The sequence below is a fragment of the Mus caroli genome, chromosome 1 (genome assembly GCF_900094665.2).
Source record: "Mus caroli chromosome 1, CAROLI_EIJ_v1.1, whole genome shotgun sequence".
NCBI lineage: Eukaryota > Metazoa > Chordata > Mammalia > Rodentia > Muridae > Mus > Mus caroli.
The window spans coordinates 39,266,677-39,278,334 of record NC_034570.1 but is presented as its reverse complement, the minus strand read 5'-3'; the positions used below and the strand labels follow the sequence as shown (position 1 = coordinate 39,278,334).

The 11,658-nt window shown below is 39.1% G+C and overlaps 1 pseudogene; it reads right to left on the bottom strand.

Annotated features, from left to right (window-relative positions):
• The window catches only part of LOC110295053, a 20,577-nt pseudogene extending 17,828 nt beyond the window's left edge, over nt 1–2,749 (bottom strand).
• Nucleotides 2,750–11,658: the final 8,909 nt, after the last annotated feature.

The window sequence follows — 11,658 nt, the reverse complement described above, 5'->3', positions numbered from 1 at the left end:
TCACCTTCGGAAAAATCACTGGATGCAATAGCATAAAATGTAAAAAAGGATGTTTAGGATAATGATTATCAATTAAACCAGAATAAGCACATCTAAGAATGGCCCATTCATCTATAGTAGCACACAATATTTGCATTTGTGCAGCAGTATATGGAATAATTATGCTATCAGGCATTTTTCCAAAGTGACTAATTGAATTTTTTATACCTTTATGGGCCATATTTGCCACCATGGTGGGATAATGCTCTATAGTCTTATTAGGGGATATATGTGGATGTATCCATACTAAAGGACCATCTTGCCATAACACAGCAGTTGGCAAATTTATGCTTCTTAATATGCATAGGCAAAAAGGTTCTTGCTCATTTATATGATTCAACTGTGCCTTTTGGATAGCTGTTTCTTCCTTCCTAAGAGTTTCAGAAGCCTCAGGTGTTAGTTGTCTCAATGAGGTAATATGTGATTCTCCTTCTAAAATTTGAAATAAAGGTTTTCAATAGTGGCTCCCAAAAAATGACTAACATTAGACTGCTGTAACTTTCCTGGTGCAATAATCAAGCCATTATTTTTTAAAGTTTCATTAAGCAAGCCATAAGCTTGCTGTATACTTTCTTCTTTAGGTCCACAAATTACAATATAATTCATATAGTGACTTATTTTCAAAGAGGGGAAACCATCTCTAACTGGTTGCAAAGCTTTTCCTACATATAACTGACATATGGTAGGGCTATTTGCCATTCCTTGGGGCAATACCCGCCATTTATACTTTTTATCAGGCTCCATATGATTAATAGAAGGCAAGGTAAATGCAAATTTAGGTTTATCTTTCTTATTTAATGGAATGGAAAAGAAACAATCCTTAATATCCACCACTATAATTCTCCAATCCTTAGGTAGAGCTGAGAGTAGGGGGAATCCTCTTTGTACAGGACCGATAACTTGCATTTGTGCATTAATGGCTCTTAGGTCATGTAACAATCTCCATTTACCTGACTTCTTTTTTACAACAAAAATAGGGTTATTCCAGGGTGATTGTGTGGGTTCTACATGCCCCAGGTCTAATTGTTCTTGTACTAATTCTTTAGCTGCTTTTAACTTCTCAGAGGGTAAAGGTCACTGAGGCGCGCCACGGAATGGGCAAAGGCTCCTCAGTGGCCCCTAGGAAAAACCCAGCCCTTTCCTGTGGCTTTAACTGGAGAAACTCTACCTTGTAAATTTTTTCCAAGACCTAGTCCAGGTATATATCCCATTCCTTTCATCATTTCCTTGATTTTCTGAGAGTAATCATTAGTCAGTATAAGGTTGAAAAAGCCCTGTCCCTCCTTCTTATGCAAACTAGGAAGAACCAACAATTGAGCAATGTGATCTCCAGAAGAAATGGCCACAATACCTCGGGGTGCAGAACACATAATCTTAACTTGTCCCTCATAATCTGAGTCTATAACTCCGGAATGTATCACCAATCCTTTCAAAGTAGAAGAGGACCTACCCAACTACTAGTAGGCCCACTGTATCCTTCGGTAAGGGACCTCTAAAATCTGAGGGAATAGGTTGGCACCCCATTTGTGGTGTAAGAATTACTCTGGAGGTGGCACAGATGTCCAATCCTGCTGAACCCAGAGTGGCTCTCCTCGGTCTTTGGGTGGCCTCATGGACACTGTGGTCTGAAGTGTCCCATACATTTGGGGTTTTTAGCTGTTGCGCTTTAAACTGAGGTATTGGCCTTCCTGTTACAACTCTGGTTGATCTGCATTCATTTACCCAATGTCTTCCTTTCCCACATTTTGAGCAAATGCCTGGTAATTGCTTTTTAAACCTATTCTTTCCATCCTTTGTACACTGCTTTTGCATATGACCTGTTTTCTTGGGTTCGTTCATGTTGTTTAGAATGACTCCAACCCTGAGTTCCCAATTTTAAGCTAACTTTCTATTACCTGTCCCTTTAAGAGCTCCATTTGCAATCGGCTCTCAACAGGGCTTTTTCAGCTGTACTTGACTCCCAGCCACAGTGCTCATCACTTTCTGCTGTGCAAAGAGAGACTACTTTTTAAACAAGTTAATGGATGGACAGCCAGCAGATAAAGTTTTAACCAATCATATTTTTCAACATGAAACACAGAGCAACAATCATTCAAACAACACAACAAAAACAAACATGAATTGACAGACATACGGACAATTTGGTGCACCAAAAACAGATAATAGACAGACAGGGAATAGAACTTGGTGTCTCAAAGGGACCCAGATATCCTAACCAGAGCTAAGAATATCTCCATAGGAGCCAGAGAGGAAGGAGGATGTCTCCCGTTTTCCTTCTGTTCCTAGGAGAGCTCTGAAATAGCTTATTTTCATTTTTTCTCTTCTTATGTTTCTTATTTTACTTATATTTCTGCGCGCACCTTCTTTTTCATTTCTCTCTGTTTCTGATATGCTTCCCTGGTGCTCCTGCAAAAGACCCTACCCTTCCTTAACAGCTGGCTCACATTTCTTGTCCTGGATTGACTGGCCTTAGTCAGCTTCCATAACAGCCTTGTTCCTGTTTTCATTTTTCCTTCTGCCTCCTCTCTAGCTATCTCTCTCCTTAACTTTTCCCAACTAGGTAGCATCAGCAACCCAGTGGGGGCAAACCAAAGAGTGAGTCTATTTCTTTTAAGAACCCTCTCACTGTACTTTCAGAAATCTTTAAACCTCGTTCTTTGAGCAAGGCTTGCACCGGCTCTACTAACGGCTTAGACTGGCCAGTACCCATACTCGTCCTGGATTAAAGCATCCTTGAGGTACTCACTTATCTACGTGAGGTTTTTAGCCCCAAGGTCGAACCACGAGTTTATCTACACTCGCTTTATGATCTTATGTGTCTGCGGAGCTACTCCCAGCAGATACACTCGTGTCCAGGGTGGTAAAAATTAAGGCAATAGCATAATATCAAGGCTAAGAAAGAAAGCATGCAACACAACCCCAGCAACAATTACCGGACCTACTGCGTAAGAAAGCATACCTCTCAGAGACTCACAATAATTTCTTCTTACTTATAGGTACCACTGTTCCCCAGCTGAAGAGTTCTGAATCCACGCAGTTGAATCCTTCTCAACAGTCTGTGTTGTGGGAAATTTCATTAACCGCTCCTTCCTCGTGATGCAGTTCTGAATCCTCCCTGTAACAGGGGGTCTTCGCTCATGCCTGAAGATGTTACTTCCCGGGTTTTCGGAACCATTTGTGAGCACCCGACTCGCCAGCAAGAATGACACCACAATAGGATCCTTCTGCACANGTTTATTGGGAGAGCATTGACTGCGTAGGCGAAAAGACCCGGAGCCCAGAAATGGCGCTACTTATATAGGCCTAGGAGTGACGTGTCCATACCTGATTGGTTATGCTACCATTACCTCATTAATATGCCTCGGGACAGGCAGTGACTCGGCAAAAAACACTTATGCATATGCGCACATTGGTTGTTTACCCATAATCATGGGCGGTGGCCAGTGGTAGCCAGTGCCATCTTGTAATGGCGTTTGAGGCTTCCCACAGTCTCTTGTGAGGCTATGCTGGGGCCTGGCAAACACAGAAGTGGATGCTCACAATCAGCTATTGGATGGAACACAAAGCCCCCAATGGAGGAGCTAGAGAAAGTACCCAAGGAACTAAAGGGGTCAGCAACCCTATAGATGGAGCAACAATATGAACTAACCTGTACCCCCGGAGCTCGTGTCTCTAGCTGCATATGTATCAGAAGATGGCCTAGTCAGCCATCGTTGGGAAGAGAGACCCCTTGGTCTTGCAAACTTTACATGCCTCAGTACAGGGGAACACCAGGGCCAAGAAGTGGGAGTGGAGGGATTATCGGGGTCTTTTGAGATAGCATTTGAAATGTAAATGAAGAAAATACCTAATTTAAAAAAACAACAACCCTGAGGTTCTACCTCACACCAATCTGAATTGCTAAGATGAAAAATTGAGGTGACAGCAGATGCTGGTGAGGATGTGGAGAAAGAGAAACATTCCTCCATTGCTGGTGGGATTGCAAGCTTGTACAACTACTCTGGAAATCAGTTTGGCAATACCACTTCTGGGCATATAGCCAGAAGATGTTCCAACTTGTAGTAAGGACACATGATCTACTATGTTCCTAGCAGATTTATTTATATTAGCCAGAAGCTGGAAAGCACCCAGATGTCTCTCAACAGAAACATGGATACAGAAAATGTGGTGCATTTACACAATGGAGTACTACTCAGCCTTTAAAAACAATGAATTTATGAAATTCTTGGGCAAATGGATGTGTCTGGAGAATATCATCCTGAGTGAAGTAACCCAATAACAAAAGAACACACATGATATGCACTCACTGATAAGTGGGTATTCGCCCAGAAACTTAGAACACCCAACATACAATTTGCAAAACACATGAAACTCAAGAAGAAGTAAGACCAATGTGTGGATACTGCATTCCCTATTAGAATGTGGAACAAAATACCCAAAGAATGAGCTACAGAGACAAAGTTCAGAGCAGAGTCTGAAAGAACGACCATCCAGAAGCTGCCCCACTTGGGGATCCATCCCATAAACAACCACCAAACCCAGATACTAGGCAGTTGCCATCAAGAGACTGCTGACAGAAACCTGATATTGTTGTTTCTTGTGAGGCTCTGACAGTGCCTGGTAAATACAGAAGTGGATGCTCACAGTCATCCACTGGACAGAGCACAAGGTCCCCAATGAAAGAGCCAGAGAAATACCCAGGGAGCTGAAGGGGTCTGAAGCCCCAAAGGAGGAATATCAATATGAACTAACCAGTACCCCCAAAGCTCCTTGGAACTATACCACAAATCAAAGAAAACACATGGTGGAACTTGTGGCTCTAGCTATATATGTAGCAGAGGATGGCCTAGTCGGTCATCAATGGGAGGAGAGGCCCTTGGTCCTGTGAAAGTTCTATGCCCCAGTATAGGGGAATGCCAGGACCAGGAATAGGAGTTGTTGGGTTGGGGGGTGGGGGGAGAGGGAGGGGATTTTCAGAGGGGAAACTAGGAAAGAGGATAACATCTAAAATGGAAATAAAGAAAATATCTAATAAAAAAAGATATATAGGTGGTACTATGGAGTTGAACATGAAATCAAACATGAGCTAACATACATGTTCACATGGAGGTAGACATTAACCATCAGGATGACAGGCTGACTTGTGAAATAATCTTTACCAGTGTCTATGTTTAGCACAATAAATACACCAGAGTTACATAATGACCGGAGAGGAGGATATGCATGTACTTTCTGAGACTCATCTAGCTTCTCTCACAGTAGAACGTCCAATATGTCAATCAGAAAGAATATTAACAGATTTCTCCATTAGTGACCACTCCTTGAAGAGAAAACACTAGCAATTCTGTTAGCAATATGGTGCCTCCACAGTCAGCCCAGAGGGTCTGGTGACAGCAGGACAATCAGGCACCTCAGTGGCAGCCCAGCAGGATACTTCATCACTAGTTGTAGAGAGACTACATTCCCACTGTCATCTCACTTCTCATGGCATGTCCCAAGCCCCTATTATTTTTTCCCTTCCCCTTTTTTCTTTCCTCCACCGAGAGACAGTCTCTGTATCCACTTTCTCTTCCCTGAATAAACTTCTCACACAAGACCTGATGCATAGTGTGACTTTAAGGATATGCCACTTAGATCCAACAGAGAGCGTAGTGGTTATACTGAAGCACTTCAGCCTTAGCTAAATGGATCAATTGTCACAGAAACCAGCTTATGTTGGGGGTGTAATTTTATGTTTCTTATGAGATATCAGTGCTTATAGAGATTTGTTCTATTTCCAGGCAATTATCAATGATTATTCCACCATTCAATGTACCTACATTATCTATCATGTAAAATAGTTAGTGGTGAACATAAAATTGGATTGGATCCTTGAGTCCAAGCCTGAATTTCTCAGATTCCAAAGGTGGTTCTAATTATGTGACCTTTTGACATCAGGGAAAAAAATAACAACTTGGAGATAATGCCTCCTAAGTACAGAGGGTCATCTTTCAGGAAGCAAGGTACCATATTAATTAATAGTCATCAGCAGAAGAAGGTCATTGACAAGTAGACTATTTGATATTTATTGTAAATGTGGATAACTATGATCATACCAATAATTTACTGGAGAATTTGGTTTCTTATTGTTGTTTTAAAATTTTTTGGCTTTGTGTCCTCAAGTCATAGTTTCTAATGTTTTCAATGTTTCTATTCCCACCTCCCACCTCAAAAACAATCCCACTGAACTTAGATCAACTGGTATGATAACTTGATTTCATCTCTAAGAGATCTTTAGATGAAAAAAGTCATTAGCTATTTCCTTCAGATCATCAAGTGGAGGTGAGGTTGCTGTATATGTTATATAATCATGTGGGTAGTTCATTCAGGAATTTCTTGGGGTTTTTCTCTTTGAGTTTTCATGACAAAAAGACATAGGCAGCAGCTAAAGTCTAAATGGAAGACATGAATCATGGACTCCTAAGATACACAAGTATAGACAGAAAGAATGGACATCATGTATGCTTGAAATTTGGAGCAGGTAGTAGCAGTAGCAGAAAATTATGGTGACAATTATTTACTCTCCAAATATCAATTTCAGTAATGGGGGGCACTAGATATACACCTTGTGAATATTTTCCTAAGAAAAAATACCAATCAGAATGGTGAGAAAGTTTTCCAAATGGTGCAATTAGCTCCACATCTACCCATACAGATGTTCTAAAGACAGCCACATACTGCATGGCCACATTGTTGACTTTGGAAATCTGAGAGTTGAGTTCTCCTCTAGCTCTGTGATAGGCTGACAGGAGCTTACTCACCAATTCCATTCTCAAGAAGTACCAAGAACATTTCCTTCCTTCAGCAATCTCTGAGCAGTTATGGCTCCACAGTTCCCTGTTGGAGTCCACAGTTACATATCAGTCCAACATCAGTCTCTACAATATTCTATTCTCTCTCTTAAGTAGCTGTCATCACTAATGGTAATCCCAAATAAGTTATCATTATGTAAAGAGCCATCACAAAGTCTATTTACTAGGAAATACATTTTACAGTATTATTCCACCGCAATTAACTTAGAATACTTAAACATTAAGCAAAAATTCTGACCTCTTAATGCTCCAGGTTTAGAAGTTCAGGTTTTCCAATAGACTGAACTTTGGAGCTGTAAAGACTCTCTTGCCATGAGTTCTTCCTTAATCTCTCTGGCAGTGGAATTACTTGTTACAAGAATCACAGTTGTTCAAAGATGCTGTTCTGCCTATATTTTCCCAGACACAAATGCTCATGGACTTTCCATTAACTTTATAGCTCAAATACCACAAATTTTGCATCCTTTTCTCAATTTGTCTTATTTTCCTTGTCTGTTCTAAATTCAACCCTAGGTTGTTAAGTTATATCATCTTGCTCATCTATCCTTTTAAAAACCAGCTTTTCACAACTGCACTAAAAGTATCACCACTCAATTATTGCCTTATCTAGAGAGAGGAGCTCAGTCATTTTATTGCAGGAATATATTAAAATAAATATGTAAACCAATGCAGATCTAATTTCTATCTGAATGAGTAAGGTTATCCATTGCCTGACTTTTGTTTGTCCCTCATCACAATTAAACTTGATTGAATATTTGTCAGGATTAACTCATAGATCATAATTACTCTATTATATATATATACATATTATGTATATATATAATATATATATATAATATTTGGAGAAATGATAGCAAAAAAGAAAAGAAAGAAGAGAAGAGAAAAGAAAAGAAAAGAAAAGAAAAGAAAGGAAAGGAAAAGAAAAGAAAAGAAAAGAAAAGAAAAGAAAAGAAAAGAAAAGAAAAGAAAAGAAAAGAAAAGAAAAGAAAAGAAAAGAAAACAAGAAGACACCTTAAGCAAATGAAGGGTAGAAAGAGGAGGATGAACTGAATGGCCAATCACATGTTTATCCATATCCTCCCTTTGTCAATCCTGTATTGGGAAAAACCCATAATACACACGTGTACTTTTTAGTTGTCTCTAGTCAATACTATCTTAATAGGTGGAAAGGCATATGATATCATATAAGATAGGAATGAAGTTAGAGTTGATCAGCATCAAGTAGAAATGTGTCAGACCAGGAGAAGTGAAGGAAGACTTATCAGTGAAAATGAAACAACAATATTTGCAATAGGAAGTATAAGAAATTTTGACTCATATACACCATAGGTTAATATTGCAAAGAGAATAGAGATGGAAAGCAAGAATTTATGCAGATTGCAATTATGTTTGTATCATTGTCCACCATGCTGAAGAAAGCAAAATTCGGTAGACACTCTGTCAGCAGTCACTTGCACTTCAGGGTTTGTGAGCTGCCAGAACACTCATATTTCCTAAAGGCTGTAGCCAAGTTTGGTTTTGGTTTGAATTTTTCCTTGAGATAAATTTCAAACCATAGAAAAAGTACACAGTTGTGGTCTTACCAGCAAGACAACCCAGACTGTACTTTGTGGGAGTTTTGGTTCCTGTAGTACAATGGCTTTTGGCAGACACAGACCTCTTTCAAAAGCCATAGTAATGGCTTTGATGGCAGGGTAGACCCTTCCTGGAACCAGCATTCATGTTTCCAATTATGTAGGTCTTGTGATGATTTCCTTAGTTTTGAACATTTACTTATGAAAATATTGAACCCCCTTTTCATTAAAAATAACTGTGTAGAAGAAGCAGGCACCTAAAAACATAAAAATGTTTCAAGAGCCAAAGAAAATAAAATTATTTTAACAAACTACTTCAAAAGAATATTTTTACTTAAGTCACTTAAAGATACACAAAACAAATATAAAGTTAAATTATATGTGTTATCATTATTACCTAAAGTGAGTGAGTTATTAAAACATACCAGTACCTTTATATTCAGACATATATGAAGAATATCTAGTAATAGTTAAAATTAAGCAAATTTTTATCTAATTATATATGTTTCATATGTTCCTTTTCATATCCTCATTAATTTCATGACTAAATACTGCTTGGGTTTTACAGGGAAGGAAATGCTGGTTAAAGACATGAAGTAACCTTTCTATGAACATTGAGTAGCAAGTATTGGGATCATCAAATGACATTTACCATATTCCTCAATATCAGCATTATGTTTTCTTCCCATATCTACCTTTTTCTGTTGAAAGCAGGAGCACACATGTGACAGGCTTTGGCCCTGTGTACTAAATGTGCCTTCTGATGCTCAACCTTCACAGAAAAAAATGAGTATTGCCAGAGTTACTTTAAATATTTTATACTTTGTGTTTAAAGTTATTTGACTTACATTAATAATTCCCAAAACACACCCAGCTTAAGAGCATTTGATTTATGCAACTCATACATACTGGTAATACTTTTAAAAATTAATAAGCTGTTCATTGCAGAACATGTTTAGATTTAAATAAAATAGCAACAATGGTAGAATGTTCTCACATGTTTTACACATATTCCCCTATTTCACATTTTTTGTGCATTCATTATAATCATCAAAATAATGTTGTTGCATTGCTAATAAAAATCTACACGCTGGTCAGCGATATTTTATTTGTTCTAACTTCTTGCATCCATTCACTATACTGATCACTGTTAATAGTCACTCTTCCTTGTGTTTCCTTTGTCCTGACAGCTTTTTCAGAATGCCTTTATTTTGAAAATTAATGAACTTTAGTCAGCTTGATTATGTAACATTATTCTTCTAAGATAAACCTGAATGCTCTGATAACTTTATCATTAAATTGGAATTAGAGTTTATGAGAAGTCAGCCCTTGAGACATATGCTATTTTCACCATACTGTAGGAAAAGTCTGCATCTCCATATGGCTGATGATACTTCACTCTGTCCTTTTTTTGTGCTTTTCCCCTTTTGTCAATACTGACTGGCATCTCATACTAAAATGGGAAGTCATGACAGCAGAGTATTTACATAAATCACTTCTATGTGGGAGCTTTATCTTTCCCCGTAATTCTCTCAGTGACTTTATAGCAATAACTACTCGTAGGTATTTATTTTTAAAGAGGAAATATACTCAAATCTACTTGAAAACTCTTTCTATTTTTATGTTGTTTGGGGTTGTATACAATTGTAGCATCATTTCCTTTTCTCTGTGTTGTTTTGTTTTGATATACCTGAAAGACGTTCCAACATATAACAAGGACACATGCTCCGCTATGCTTATAGCAACCTTATTTATAGTAGCCAGAAGCTGGAAACAACCCAGATGTTCTTTAACAGAAGAATGGCTATAGAAAGGCTATAGAAAATGTAGTGTATTTACACAATGGACTACTACTCAGCTATTAAAAACGATGACTTCATAAAATGCACAGGCAAATGGATGAATCTGGAAAATATCCACTGATATTTGCCCAGAAGCTCAGAATAACCAATGCACAACCCATAAATCATATGAAGCTTAAAAAGAAGGAAGACCATTAGTGGAAAGAGAGGCCCATTGGTCGTTCAAACTGTATATGCCTCAGTACAGGGGAACGCCAGGGCCAAGAAGTGGGAGTGGGTGGTTAGGGGAGTGGGGGGGGGAAGGGTGTGGGGGACTTTTGGGATAACAATGGAAATGTAAATGAAGAAAATACCTAATTTTTAAAAAAGGAAAAAAAAAGATCGCGCGCACACACACACACAAAGAAGGAAGACCAAAGTGTGGATGCTTCAATCCTACATAGAAGGGAAAACAAAATAATCACGGAATATAGAGGGAAGAGGGAGAAACATGGGGTAGAGAGAAGAGGGAGAAGGAAAAAGGCATTCAAGATCAGGTATGAAACAGGACAGAAAAGAAGTCCAGAGGGTTAGGAAATTGAATAGAAATATGTAGCAGTGGGGGATGGGGAACAGGGAACAGGGTAAACACTAGAAAGTCCCAGACACACAGGATGTGACAGGCTCCCAGGACCCATTGAGGATGCCATTATTCAAAATATTCAACAAAGGGGAGATAGAACCTATAGAGACCATCTCCAGTAGATAAACACAGGCCCTAGTTGAGGGATTGGGTCACCCACCCATCTCAAAAATTTTAACTCAGAATTGTTTCTGTCTAAAAACAATAGGACAAGAAAAATAGAATAAGAGTGTGCCCTTCCCAGCCTTGAGCAGGTTTTTTCTAGTCTTGAGCAGGCTGAACAGACCTTTAGCATTTGCCACATTGGACCATAATGACCTAGGTGGAGTCATCTGCCTTAGTTGCATGTACAAGTTACTACAGAACTTTGAATAGACTGCGCACTGACCTTGCTTGCAACATAATCCAGCTGAAACAAAGGATGAGTCTGTGCTCTCCCTATATAAACCCAGTGCTGAATATTAAACTTGGAGCTTTGAACAGAATCTTGGCTTGGCTTCATTCTTCTCTTGTGCCTTCCAACCCCCCCCCCCCCATCTCTTTCCATTTCCAGCCCCACCCCCTTTCAGGTAAACCTATTTCATCCATGGCTTCTAGACAGCTACATCAGACATTGAAGGAAAGGCTATCCAGAGACTGCCCCACTTAGAGATCCATCCCAACTGCAGACACCAGACAAAGACACTATTGCTGATGCCAAGAAGTGCTTGCTGACAGGAGCCTGGCATGGTTGTACCAGAGAAGTTCTGATAGCACCTTACTAATACAGA